Here is a 14,995-nt window from a genome sequence, read left to right on the forward strand (position 1 = left end):
TGCCTTCAGGTGTCACTTTGGGCGCTTGAAATCACCGATAGTGAAGCGTATTTATACCATGGGCATTGGCAGATGTTACAAAGGGCTACTTTAAAAAAAATTCAGAGCACTGATTTTTTTTTTTTTCTTTTTATAGCCACACTTGTACACGTGGAATTTCCTGGGCTAGGAGTCAGATTGGAGCTACAGCTGCAGGCCTACAGCACAGCCAAGACACATCTGTGACCCATGCTGCAGCTCACGGCAATGGTGGATTGTTAACTCACTGAGTGAGGCCAGGGATTGCACCTGCATCCTCTGAGACCACATTGGGTCCTTAACCTGCTGAGCCACAGTGGGAACTCCACTAACTATTAAAACATTTACCAGCATACCAACAAAAATGTATAAAAAAAATGGTTATTGAAACATTCTTTGTGATAAAGGACAATAGAAGGGCTAGGTGATTAACTATAGGGAACTGTTGAATTCTGAAGAATACTATGCAGCGTTAAAAAAAGAATCAGGGAGTTCCTGTCGTGGCGCAGTGGTTAACGAATCCGACTAGGAACCATGAGGTTGCGGGTTCGGTCCCTGCCCTTGCTCAGTGGGTTAACGATCTAGTGTTGCTGTGAGCTGTGGTGTAGGTTGCAGACGTGGCTCGGATCCCGAGTTGCTGTGGCTCTGGTGTAGGCCGGTGGCTGCAGCTCCGATTTGACCCCTGGCCTGGGAACCTCCATATGCTGCGGGAGCGGCCCAAAGAAATAGCAAAAAAAAGACCAAAAAAAGACTCAGGTATAGCATTGAAGGACATGATTGTTGAGTGAGAAAATATTGCAGGATAATATGCATAGTATGATGCTATCTTTTGTAAAAATAAACAAATATTTGTGTATGTATGTATATATATGTTATATATTAAATGACAATTAGGGAAATAGAATAGCAGGGGTATTTCACCATTTATTTTACATACTTATGTAATGATAGAATTAAAAAAAAAAATCCAGCATGTGCACGTATAACCTTTGCGATGGACAATATTTTTCTGCGTGATTTTTTTTTTTTTTTTCTTTTTTGGCCTCCTCATGCCATGTGGAGTTCCCAGGCTAGGGATCAGACCTGAGCCACAGTTGCATCCTAAGCTGCAGATGTGGCCATGCTGAGTCCTTAACCCACTGTGCAGGCCAGTGATTGAACCAGTGTCCCAGCGGTCCCAAGACACCGCCAATCCCATTGCACCACAGTGGGAGCTCCGGTGTGATTAATTTTTAAAAATCACTATTTTGGATGGAGTGATCATTGTTCGTAAATGCTTATCTTTGTCTCTCCCAGTAGACGGTGAGCTGGGAAAGACAGGAGTCTGTCATCTACTTCTTCCTGCTTCCATGGCGTCTGGGTACACAGAAGGAATCCAAGTAATGTATGTTGCTAAAGGAAAAAGTAAATAAATCTTTAACATTTGCAATGAAGCTGTTTGGTTAGCCCTGTACAGCTCCTTTACGGAATAAGCAAAAGTATTGTTGCTATATAATAGGTTACGGGTACACACTACAGTAATTCACAATTTTTAAAGGTTCTATTCCATTTATAGCTATTAAAAATATTGGCTGTATACCTTGTGTTGTACAATACATCCTCACAGCATATTTCGTATCTTAAGAGCTTGTACCTCTTCATCCTTCATTGCCCCTCTCTGCTTCCCTCTCCCCACTGGTAACCACCGGTTTGTTCTCTGCAGCATGAGCAGTCTTTACACCTCGGAGCCAGATTACATCTTGGGATGGAAGATCCAGGAAGACAGGAGAAGAGACATTGGTGGGACCTCACCAGGGAGGCCCCTGGCAAGAGCTGCGAGACTGGGCTTGCTCCCGGACAAGGGGAGCTACCGTGTGTCCTTTAGTAATCCAGGACGGTGTTCGGTGATGAACTGGCGAGGATTGGGGAGACTGGAGGCAGGGGTGGGCAGGGAGACACAGCTCCTGCAGCCACCCAGACACGAGGTAGACTTGGGCTAAGGTTGGCAGGGTATCCACCCCCTTCCTTTTATAATTAGAGAGAAAAAGGTACCTTTTGGAGGTGGTTTGAAGGGAAAAAATAAGACTATGGTGACTGAACAAATAGGGAGCAGGGAAAGATAAGACAAAATTAAAGATGACTCTGAGATTTCTGGCCTGGGCATCCACACAATGTCAAGACATGCAGCAGTGGTAAGGAGAGGTGGTTCTGGAAAATGAAACAATTACCTATGCTTGAATGGGCTGAGTTGTACATGCATTGGGGGCAGACAGGTAGGTGGCTGAAGTGAAAGGCTGGGGATGAACTTTTAGGGACCAACATGGATGTGGGGCGGAAAACTCCCAACAGACCAGCTTCCCCACAGAGGCAGTGATGGGGAGCGGATCAGGCGGCCAGCTGCTTGGGAGGGGAGAGGGTAAGGAGAAGGAAATGGGCCTGACAAGAGAGGAGGCCAAGGAGTGGCAAGAGAGATGGAAGGAAAACACTGTCACAAAAATCAATGCGAGGCCAAATTTCCAGGAGTGGGTGGACCGTAGTGTCAAATGCTGCAGACAGTTAAAGAAGACGAAGTGCTGAAAAGACTCCAAAACGGGAAGAAGGAGGTCGTTTTTAACTTTCCTGAGAGTTGTTATTTGCGTGGGGGGATGTTCGTGGTGGAGGGCGGTGGAAGATTTAAAAGAAATCAGACATTGAGGGATAAAAATGAGAATGCAGAGAGTTTTGCAGCCAAAGTCAGAGCGGATAAGAACCAGAAGGGTCCAGGAGGGTTAATTAATACTTGGCTAGCTTTTTAGAATAGGAGAGAACAGAGACGATTTCAAGGTTTAATGGAAAGGGCTAGCAAACGAGAATGAAAATGGGGGAATTCCCTTGTGGGTTAAGGATCCAGCATTGTCACTGCTGTGGCTCTGGTTACAGCTGTGGCTCTGATTTGATCCCTGGCCCAGGAAATGCCACATGCATGCACATGGCCAAAAAAAAAAAAAAAAAAAAAAAAAAGAATTCAAGATGGCAGATAAGAAGGGATTATTGCAGAAGAGGGTTCAAATAAGTAGGACAGTGTTACAGGGAAGATGGATCTTGCCTTCTGAGATTGTAGCTAAGATTAGGAGGAAAGATGTGATGTGTTGAAGACCTGGCTGCATGAAGGAACTTAGATTGGGTGAGCTCCAATTTCCCTGGGTGGTCGAGCCTTAGCCACACTCCATGGACAGAAAACACAGCAAATAGGGTCTTGAGGAATGAGGGAAGGTCTGGGGAACAGCCATGAGTGGTGGGATGGGAAGTCCACCAGAGATGAACCAGGAGGGCTGTAGAGCACCAGCTCGGATCACACCCAAACTGGGTAACAAGATTCAGTCATGAGTGAGAGTGGCAGGCTCTTCCACGGTGCGGTAGAGATAGAGCAGAGAGAGCGCAGGCTTGGGAGGAGACCAGCTGGGGTTTGAATCCTTTCCAAGCAGCATGACTCTGGTCAAGTTATATAATCTTCTAGGGTCATAGTTTTCTCATTTGTGAAATAAGGATTTTAGTAGCTTTTCCTTAAGGCTATTATGAGACTTAAATTAGAAAGCATCTCACCCAGCTTGAAGTAAGGTAGCAGTTAAATGGCTTTTTTCCCCCCTCTCTGGGAGGTGAGTAATGTCACCAAGGGAAGCAGGCAGCGGATGTAAACCTGAACGGGTGACTTGTGCACAGGACAGGATAGACGGTCAGGGGACAGGGAGAAGGGGGACACCCCGTGGTGGTTAATCATGCGGTCCAGCACTCAGAAGAGCTAATGAGCGGGGTGAGGGACAGACCCAGAGGGTTTTAGGTGTGGAACGAGCTATGGGAGGGTCAGCTAATGCAGACACCCGAACTAGAGAAACAAGCCCTCTTAGAGTGACACTGGCCAGGGAGCAGACCAGGATTTAGGGGCTGGTCTTCAATCCTAAAGGCACAGAGTCGGTTTTGTCAGGATCTCCAGAGGCCATCAGATCTTGAGGATAGGTTTAATGCTTACTGTAATAGTTAAGGTAACTTGGGTAGTAAATCACTTAAAAGCCAATTCAAAATGGCTTGAACAGGCAATCTGTTAGCTCATATATCAGAAAACGCAGCAGTTGGGCTCATCAGTGGATGTTATTGCAGCCCGCTTTATGTCCATTCCATCCTTCCTTGTTGTGTAGCAGCAATGCGAGCTGAGGGACAAGACCCTGAGGGTTCATCTTGATTCATTTAAGCCAATCAGGATATAATCTCCCCTATTCCTCTTCCTTGACAACGACTGGTTCAGTGTTTGGCAAACCTGCACCATCTGGACTAATGTGATATGAAGGAAGAATCATCCTCACTTTTGAGAGAATTATGGAAATTCAGTCTCCTCCACTGGATGAGAAGGAAGAAGTGGGTAGCTCTGATTGTTATCAATGTCAGCCAGTACGTATGAGAGTAACAGACCTGGGACGAGGAACTGTGGAGAGTGGGGCAGAGAAAAGCAAAGAACCCACTTCTTTGATGATATCACTGACCTGCTGGACCAGAAGCTGTTCTACCACTGGAGTTTCTACTTTGTAAATCATACATTCCCACATTGTTTAAGGCAGTTGGGCTTTTTGTTACTTGCTTCTAAAATATCCTAATTGATACATGTGGGCTTCAGACTGGGTTTGATACAGGCTGGCTTAGGTCCCTCATAATTGCCTTGGCTCTTCTCTTTTCTGTGTGTCTGCTTTGTTCCCTGACAGGAGCTGTACTAGTTGTACTAGTTAGAGTTCTCTAAAGAAACAGAACTAATGGGAGATCTCTCTATCTACATATCTACCTATATAATCTATTTTACAGGTTTATAGGGACTGGCAATCCCAAATATGTAGGATAGGTTGGCAGACTGGAGACCCAGAGGAGTTGATGTTGCATTCTTACGTCCCAAGGCAGTCTGGAGAAGAAATCCTTTTGGGGGGGTATCCCAGTCTTTTCTCTTAAGGTCTTGAATTGATTGCATGAGGCCTACCCACCTTTGGAGGATAATCTGTGTTACTCAAAGTCCAGTGATTTAAATGCTAGTCACATCTAAAAAATATCTTGACAGCAACAGCTAGACTGGTGTTTGACCAAACAACTGGGCACTATAGCCTTACCACACTGACGCACGAACCTAAACACACAGCAGCAAACTGGATCCCAGTCATGTCCATGCTTCCTTTCTCATCCTTAGGAAGGAGATGATCTGTTCCAGTTTTGCGAGAAAAACTCTTGAATTTCACTTAGACCACTTTTGGCCATGTGCCAACATCTGAACTAAACTCTATGGCCCCACTTAATTGTGATGCTTGACTTTAGACTCCCAGATGGAAACAACCTAAATGTCCATTGACAGACGAATGGATTAAAAGATGTGGTATATTGGAGTTCCCGTCATGGTGCAGTGGTTAACGAATCCGACTAGGAACCATGAGGTGGTGAGTTCGATCCCTGGCCTTGCTCAGTGCGTCGAGGATCCAGTGTTGCTGTGAGCTATGGTGTAGGTTGCAGACACGGCTCAGATGCCTGCGTTGCTGTGGCTCTGGCATGGCCGGTGGCTACGCTCTGATTAGACCCCTAGCCTGGGAATCTCCATATGCTGCGGCAGCGGCCCTAGAAAAGGCAAAAAGACAAAAAAAAAAAAAAAAAGATGTGGTATATATACATAATGGAATACTACTCAGTTATTAAAAAGAACAAAATGACGCCATTTGCAGCAACATGGACAGAACTAGAGACTCTCATACTAAGTTAAGTAAGTCAGAAAGAGAAAGACAAATACCATATGATATCACTTATATCTGGAATCTAATATATGGCACAAATGAACCTTTCCACAGAAAATAAACTCATGGACTTGGAGAACAGACTTGTGGTTGCCAAGGGGGTGGGGGAGGGAGTGGGATGGACTGGGAGTCTGGGGTTAATAGATACAAACTTTTGCCTTTGGATAAGCAATGAGATCCTGCTGTATAGCACTGGGAACTATATCTAGTCACTTATGATGGAGCATGATGGAGGATAGTGTGAGAAAAGCATGTATATATGTATGCGTGACTGGGTCATTTTGCTGTACAGTAAAAACTACAGAACACTGTAAACCAGCTATAATGGAAAAAATAAAAATCATTTTTTAAAAAAAGGACCAGCTGGAGGAGGGGTCAGCCCAGAAGCACATCGACTACATGGTGGAGGGATAGGTAACTAAATGGAAAAACAGACTTAGTGACTGAAAGAGGAAGGGGAGACAGATGCTAGATAAACAACCCCAAGTGTCCATTATACTGACCAAACACAACACAGATGGATACATCAATCATAAAGCCAACTTAATCACTTATGGCAAAAGTAGAAATAGAAACCAGGCTGGAAAGTTGGTGTCAGATCATCAGTACATTTTATGCTCCCAAAATATTCACAGGAAGCCAGATTGTGATCAGAAAGTTGCTTGTGAGCATGGAATCCAATTTAACCCAATTCACTTCAAACAAATATTTATTGACCGTCTACTAGGCAGGATGAAATTAACAGCTGGAGCCATTGAGTTATTATAGACTAATATACTCATTTATACCATCAGCTACACCTGCAGATCTGGACGCTGCTGCTGAAGACACACTACTAAATGCTCACTCTTTTGGCTCCTACTGTTTTAGCCCCCAGGCTGGCTGCCCTTGTGGTAAGGTGGTCTGTCTTCAGACTGAGTACATACAATGGAAAAGATTTCAACTTTTGTGTATAGCAGTCACCTTTCTTCATTAGGATTTAGAGGATCCCTCATTCATCCCTCATACATTTCAAAACCTTAACATCAAGTTTCAGGGGCACTTGGTTGCCCCAAATAAATTCCTCTCCATGATTGTCAAAACTATTAGTTTTCCAGCCCATTCTCTGCCCAGCATCCAGAGTTCTTCTTCTTTTTAAAAATTTGTTTAGCATAGTTTTAGGCTCATAGCACAATTGAGTAGAAGGTACAGAGATGTCCCGTGTGCCCCCTGACCCCACACATGCATAGGCTCTCCTATTACCAACACCCCCCACCAAAATGGTACATCAGTCACAGGCGATGAACCTCCACTGACATGTCATTATCACCCAAAGCCTATAATTTACATTAGGGCTCCCTTTTGGTGTTGAACATTTCATGGGTTTGGACAAATGTATAGTGACATGTATTCACCATAATAATAGCATACAGAGTAGTTTCACTGCCCTAGGAATCTTTAATTCTCCACCTACTCATCCATCCCCCCACCTCTAATCTCTGTCAACGACTAATCCTTTTACTGTCTCCATAGTTTTGCCTTTTATAGAATGTCACATAATTGTTATCATACTGCATGTAGCCTTTTCAGATTGGCTTCCTTCATTTAATAATACGCATTTAAGCTTCTTTCACCTCTTTTCATGGCTTGTTGATCATTTCTTTTCAGTGCTGAATAATATTCCAGATGTACACAGTTTATTTATCCATTCACCTTTGGAAAGACCTCTTGGTTGCTTTCAAGTTTTGGCAATTATCAATAAGCACGACAAATATCCATGCGGATGTTTATGTGTGGACATAAACTTACAGTTCCTAAGTAAATACCAAGGAGAGCAATTGCTGGATCATATGGTGAGAGTATGTTAGTTTTCTAAGAACTGTCAAAATGTTTTTTTTTTTTTTTTTTTTTAGTCTTTTTCTGGCCACTTCCATGGCATATGAAGGTTCTCAGGCTAGGGCTCAAATCGAGCTACAGCTGCTGGCCTCTACCACAGCCACAGACACGCAGGATCTGAGCCGGTCTGCAACCTGCACCACAGCTCACAGCAGCGCCCACTGAATGAGGCCAGGGATCAAACCTGCGTCCCCTCATGGATACCAGATTCATTTCCACTGAGCCACAATGTAAACTCCCCTAAAAATGTCTTCCAAAGTGGCTGTATAATTTTGCATTCCCACCAGCAAGGAATGGAAATTTCCTGTTGCTCCATATCCCTGCCAGCATTTGGTGGTGTTGGTGTTTCAGACCTTGGCCATGTAATAGATATATGGTAGTATCTCACTGTTATTTTATTGTTAATTCATTAATTAATTTTTGGCCATACCAGCGGCATGTGGAAGTTGTCAGGTGAGGGATTGAAACCCATGCCACAGCAGTGATCCGAGCCACGGCAGCAACAATGCCAGATCCTTAACCCCCTGCACCCCAAGGGCACGCCTCTCATTTTTATTTTAATTTGCAATGCCCCGATGAAATATGATGTGAATCCAGAGTGATTCTTTAAGATAGACCCTGTCATTCTTCTGCTTAAAGGCTTTCAGTGACTTCCAGTTGTCCTTGACATGAAATTCAAACATTTGTTCATGGCTTTGAAGCTCTTCATTTCCTTTTACTTGCCCCCTGAAGCCTGAGAGCTCACCTCATTCTTGTGTTGCTTTCTCATCTCTCAGCCTTTGTACACACTATTTCCCCTGCCTAGGTTATTTCCTCTTCTTCAATGGTTTAACTCCTATGCATCCTTCAGGTGTGGGCTTCATTGTCAATTTCTCCAGGAAGCCTCTTTCACCACCAGGTATCCTCCTGTTGTGCCTTCCATAGCTTCCATACAGCTTCCACCCCAACACACATCACTTGTGCTATGGTTTCAGTTCCCCTCTAGACTGTAAGCTTCTTGAACAAAGGGCATGTCTCTATGTCTGACACTCACTCCCAGAGAGTCAATCAACAGTGAAGGAAGTGGGTAAATGAAGAGGCAAGTGACTTATCTATCGATGTCAATTTCTTAGTATCACTGAAGCCAACTAGAAAAAGATTGTGTGATGATGCAGTTGGGGATGGCAGTCTTCTGGGTTTTGAGGGGCTGTGCTGGGGTCGCGGCATCACTGTGGCTCACACAGCCCTTAGCACACATACCGCCTTACGTAAGGCAGTGCTGTAAATGTTTGTGGAATTGAACTGAACTGCCTTAATGAACTTCAAACAAGACTTCAGGTGACTTTGAATTAAACCAAGCCGGTTCCCCCCACCTCCTGTGGCTCATTGATAACCAGAGAGAACACATTTCACATTTTCAGCTCTGGAAAAAAAAAAAAAAAAAAAGCCGCTGGCTTAGACACAAGTCTTGTCTCGTGCTTCAGTAACAAGTTAAAAATCCATCTCCCAATAGTCTCATGATTCATTTGCTCCACTGAGTTTGTTAAATGAATTTTTCAGTTGTGATTTGCATTGTTGCCTGTTATTTCAAGGTAGAACAAAGAATGCCACCATATGATTAACTTCAGGAGAAAACCTAGATAGGATGGCTAAAAACAAAAATCAAATTCTCGAGTGGTGGACTGTGTCTTCAGGATGTGTTTTAAAGAGCTGCTGAAATCCTCTTCTGTATAAGAAAGCCAGAAATACCAAACTGAGATTTTTATCATAGCATTTTCTGAATCAATTCAAGCTCTGTCGATGAGTCAGTACGTTTCTATTATGGGCTTCATAAAAATTCAATGCAGTCATGTACACAATGGAGATTTTTATAAAAAGCAAATAAATATATATTGATGGACTGCTAATTGCATTGTAGAGGTTGGATAGTTTCTTGTTCTAGGATTTCCCAAGGGTCTTTTATCCTTAAGAATGTTATTTTCAAGCAGAATAAATCCATCCTATTTTTGAAATTCATAGCAGGAGAGAAAGAGAAGTTTCTAATTATGGCACTTGTTATATAGTCATGATAGAATTACTGTATAATTTTTTCCTCAGGGTTCACCATCTTGGCTTTTTCCCTCAGTATAGACTTTGGCTTTCTTATCACCAAAATAAATTTTAGAGTCAGAAGTCAATAGCTCCCAATTTTTTTTTTTTGAGTGAAAAACCCTTGAATCATTTCTTTTCTTTTTTTAAAATTACTCAATGAATTTTATTACATTTATAGTTGTACAATGATCGTCACATCCCAATTTTATAACATTTCCATCTCAAACCCCCAGCGCATCCCTCTCCACCCCCCAACTTGTCTCATTTGGAAACCATAAGTTTTTCAAAGTCTGTGAGTCAGTATCTATTCTGCAGAGTTCACTGTGTCTTTTTTTTTCAGATTCCACATGCAAGTGACAGCATTTGATGTTGGGGTCTCACCGTTTGACCATTCCACTAATGGTGATTAGCCTTGCCCATTTCTGCTCCATCTCCTTCCTAACAATGACAGACAAGATAGTTTGGCTTTCTGGCGTGCTGATGACGAATGCTAAGAGACAGGTGACAATAAGCACCAGCTTCAGAATGTGTTATCACTGAGATTCTGAAATGATTAAGCTCTGATTTACTCGGGAGGGAAAGAAGTTTATAGAGGCTGCTCTGGACAAAGATGAAGGGTTTTAACCTCCACTGCGTTCTCCTGAAGAAAGCCAGTTGTTTGGGTGGGAGGGAAAAGAATTGAAAGCTAGAAGAAAAGCCCAAAGTATTTAATAAAAATGATATCATTCAACACATAGAACATTCTTATTGGGCACGAGGTGTAGGGGACTCAGTTTCTTCTTATGTTTTTCTTTTTCTTTTGGCCATACCCACTGTGGCATGTGGAAGTTCCAGGGCCAGGGATTGAACCCACGCCACAGTAGCAACTCAAGCCACTGCAGTGACAATGCAAGGTCCTTAACTCACTGCACCACAAGGGAATGCCAGGGAACTGAATTTCTGATGAGCATGCCTACAGAAGATAAAAAGATTGTGACACAAGGGTAGCAGGCAGTAAGTATTTGTTGAATGAATGAATAAATGAATGAGTAGCTGAATCAGACTGTGGCAAAATTTGTCCAGCTCAGTTATTCTTTTTTTTTTTTTTTTTTTTTAGGGCTGCACCCACGGCATATGGAAATTCCCAGGCCAGGGGTCAGATTGGAGCTGTACTTGCCAGCCTGCACCACAGCCATAGCAATGCAGGATTGGAGCCTTGTCTGGAGCCTACATCACAGCTCATGCCAACACTGGATCCTTAACCCACTGAGTGAGGCAAGGGTTGAACCCATGTCCTCATGGATCATGGATACTAGTTGGGTTTGTTACCATTGAGTCATGACCGGAACTCCCCAGCTTAGCATTTTTTTTTTCCTGTATTTTTGCCTTTTCTAGGGCCGAGCCTGAGGCATATGGAGGTTCCCAGGCTAGGGGTCTAATGGGAGCTCTAGCCACAAGCCTACGCCACAGCCAGAGCACCAAGGGATCCAAGCCGCATATGTGACCTACACCACAGCTCATGGCAACACTGGATCCTTAACCCACTGAGCGAGGCCAGGGATCAAACCCATAACCTCATGGTTAATAGTCGGATTTGTTTCTGCACACCACAACAGGAACCCCTTTTTTATTTTTATTTTATTCTTAACTGTAAATTCAGGACACACTGATGTGTTGTGCCAAGTTAAGAAACATATAACAAATAATTAGTTAATAATTGTACAACAATCAGGTTCTGGAGTGATTTTTCTTTTTAAAAAATAAATTGGAGCTGACTTAAGATTACGTTTATAATGCTCCATCCTTTCCCATTCTAATATGATTTCTTTTGATAATTACTGATATGCTGTTGTAATCGTGCTTACAAATGACTGTAGAACCTGTGATCATAGCTACTTCTGTTTATTTTTTAATTTTACCCATGAATAAATTTTAACAAGCAAGAAGGCAAGGGTAGATGAAGGGCATATGTAAAGTACATCTGTATCGGCATCGCGTGAGAGCAAAAAGGATGCCGTGACTATATCTCTTAATGATGACATATGAGTTATTATTCCTGAATCAAAGGTAGAGCAGTGAGGCAAATGAAACTTGGAATAACATTATTCATAATAATAACTTTAACTTTCATGTTTTGATTTCAAGTTTTAACAGTAGAACACCATGGCTTTATATTTATTCTTTAGTGGTATTTACTGACTTGAATATTAACTTGGGAGTAGAAGTCTAGAGAAAAATCAAGTCTTTAAAAAATGTTCAGTGAAATAGATTAGCTATATTTATTATTCAAAGTCTTTGACTGATATATATAAATACCTTAATAGTGCCATGATTGAAAATAAAAGTGTGTGGAGCTGTTTATTTCACTGCAAAAGTCAGAGGAGAGGGCCAAAATTTGAGGACATCTGAACATGCCCTCTTTTGTATGTATCATGTTATACCTGCCAGAGTGGGAAAACCAAGATTAAGGACTTCTGAGAGGCAGTAAAGTCTAGCAGTTAAGACCATTCTTTGGAAAAACATCTATTCAGGTCCTCTCCCCATGTTTTAATCTGGTTATTTGCTTGTTTTGATGTTGAGTTGTAGGTATACGTGTATATTTTGGGTATTAACCCCTTATCAGACATGTCATTGGCAAATACATTGTCCAATTTAGTAGGCTGTCTTTTTGTTTGGTTGACAGTTTCCTTCATTATGCAAAAGTTTTAGTTTGATGTAGTCCCATTTGTCTATTTTGGCTTTTATTTCTCTTGCTTAAGGAGACATACCCAAAAAACATTGCTAAGACTAATGTCAAAGAGCGTACTGCCTATATTTTCTTCTAGGAGTTTTATGGTTTCGGTCTTACATGTAAGTCTCTAATCCATTTTAAGTTTATTTTTGCATATGTTGTGAGAAAGTAGTCTATTTTGCATGTAGCTGTCCAGTCTTCCCAATACTGTTTACTGAAGAAGCTATGTTTTCCTCATTGTATATTCTTGCCTCCTCTGTCATAGATGATCTTTTTTTTTTTTCCCTCGAGATGCTGGAGTCTGGACCCAAACACTTCTCTGGTAAACACTGAGCCGGTAATCTTGGAGTATATTTTTATCATGTTTTGTTTCAATTACAGCTGATTTATTTTTTATTTATTTATTTTTGTCTTTTTGCCATTTCTTGGGCCTCTTCTGCAGCATATGGAGGTTCCCAGGCTAGGGGTCCAATCGGAGCCATAGCTGCCAGCCTATACCACAGCCACAGCAACGTGGGATCCGAGCCGAATCTGCAACCCACACCATAGCTTGCGGCAATGCCGGATCCTTAACCCACTGAGCAAGGCCAGGGATGGAACCCACAACCTCATGGTTCCTGGTCAGATTCGTTAACTGCTGAGCCATGACAGGAACTCCCATAGATGATCTTTTGAGTGCATTCTAACAACTCTGAAATTTTACTCCTCTATCCCATGTTTAATATTTTTGACAGCATATTTTACATCTTTGGTTTTGTGTATCACTTAACTTTTTGTGGATATAGTTGATTTTACTACTTTGTTAACCTTCTTACCAACTTTATAAATGATTGATCTACTACCTTTACTGTATGTTTGCTTTTACTGATGAGATTTTTTTTTTTTTTGTAATTTTCCTATTTCCAGTTGTGGTCTTTCTTTCTTATTTGAGAAGTTCCTTTAACATTTCTTATAAAACTGGTTGGTTTGTGGTGCCGAACTCTTAGCTTTTGCTTGTCTGTAAAACTCCTTATCATTCCCCCAAACTGAATGATAGCCTTGCTGGGTAGAATATTCTTGGTTGTAGGTGTTTTCCCTTCATTACTTTGACTATATTATGCCACTTCCTTCTGGCTGGCAAGTTTCTGCTGAAAAGTCAGCTGAAAGCCTTATGGGAGTTCCTTTGTATGTAATTTATTGCCTTTTCCTTGGCACTTTTAAGTCCTCTATCTTTAATTAGTACCATTTTAATCATAACTTGTCTTGGTGTGGATCTCTTTGGGTTCCTCTCTTTGGGTTCCTCTCTATGCTTCCTGGACTGGATGTATGTTTCCTTCCCACATTAGGGAAGTTTTCAGTTATTATTTCTTCAAATAAGTTTTCTGCCCTGTTCTCTCTCTCTTTTCTTTCTGAGACCCTTCTATAATGCAAATGTTAGTATGCTCAATGTTGTCACAAAGTTTCTTAAACAATTCTCATTTTTAAAAAAATATTTTCTTCTTTTGTTTAGCTTGGGCATTTTCCATTACTCTGTCTTCAAGCTTGCATGTCTGTTCCTCTGTATCATCTAATCTACTATGGATTCCTCCTCATATATTTTTTATATCAAATATTGTATTCTTCAGATTTTTTTGGTTCTTCATGTAATTCTTTGTTAAACTTCTCATAACTCTTTGTTAAACTTCTCACTATGTTCATCCATTCTTTTCCTGAGTTCATTGAGCATCTTTATGATCATTACCTTGAACTCTTCGTTGGATAAATTTATCTCCAATTTGCTTAGTTCTTCTTTTGGGGTTTGGTATTGTTCCTTCATTTGGAACATATTTTTCTGTCTCCTCATTTTGCCCAATTCTCTCTGTTTATATCTAAGTATTAGGTAGGTTGATTATGCTTCCTGCTCTTAGAGAAGTGGCTCACATAGGAGATGTCCAATGGAGCCCAGTAGCACATTCCCCTCTGGTCACCAGAGCTATATGGTCTAAGAGTGTTCCCACATGGGCTGCACAAGTCCTTCTATGGGGTAATACTGATGCTGTGGGCGTACTGGTAGGAAGGACTGGCCCTTTGCCAGGTTGGCTGCCAGGTCCTGCCTAGTGTCATGGCTCCTGGCCCACTGATGGGTGAAGCTGTGTCCTGGCTGATCATGCAGCCTGGGGGATCCTTGGGCTGCTGCTGGCCCACTGGTGCCAGAGCTGAGTCCCAAGGTGAATGACTATGGGGCCTATGGGGGTCCAGGGCTTGTGTAAGCCTGATGGTAGGCAGAGATGGGTAACAGGGTGGCTGGCTGAGGGTTCAGGGGGTCCTTGCAGCTGGTACCAGCCTTCTGATGGGTAGGTAAGCTCCTGGCACTAGTATGGTAGAAGGAGGACTCCAAAATGGTCCTTACCAGCCCCAGTATCCTTGTGGTAGAATGAGATCCCTGATTTGTCTGCTGCCAGTCTGTGTTCCCAAGGGTGTCCCAGTTACCTCCTGCTTCCCCAGGAGGCTTCTCATTATCAGCAAGTGGGTGTGACCAGGCTCCTTTCAAATGACTGCCTCTGTCCTGGGACTCAGAGCATGTGATATTTTG

The 14,995-nt window shown here is 42.3% G+C and overlaps 1 long non-coding RNA gene across 1 annotated transcript in view; it reads right to left on the bottom strand.

Annotated features, from left to right (window-relative positions):
- Window positions 1,211-14,995, bottom strand: part of LOC110257552 — a 71,931-nt gene continuing 58,146 nt past the window's right edge. Inside the window, exon 3 of the long non-coding RNA XR_002340327.1 lies at window positions 1,211-1,410. This is a non-coding gene — a long non-coding RNA (uncharacterized LOC110257552). The remainder of the gene's footprint in view (window positions 1,411-14,995) is intronic.

Source organism: Sus scrofa, chromosome 18 (genome assembly GCF_000003025.6).
Source record: "Sus scrofa isolate TJ Tabasco breed Duroc chromosome 18, Sscrofa11.1, whole genome shotgun sequence".
Classification (NCBI taxonomy): Eukaryota; Metazoa; Chordata; class Mammalia; order Artiodactyla; family Suidae; genus Sus; species Sus scrofa.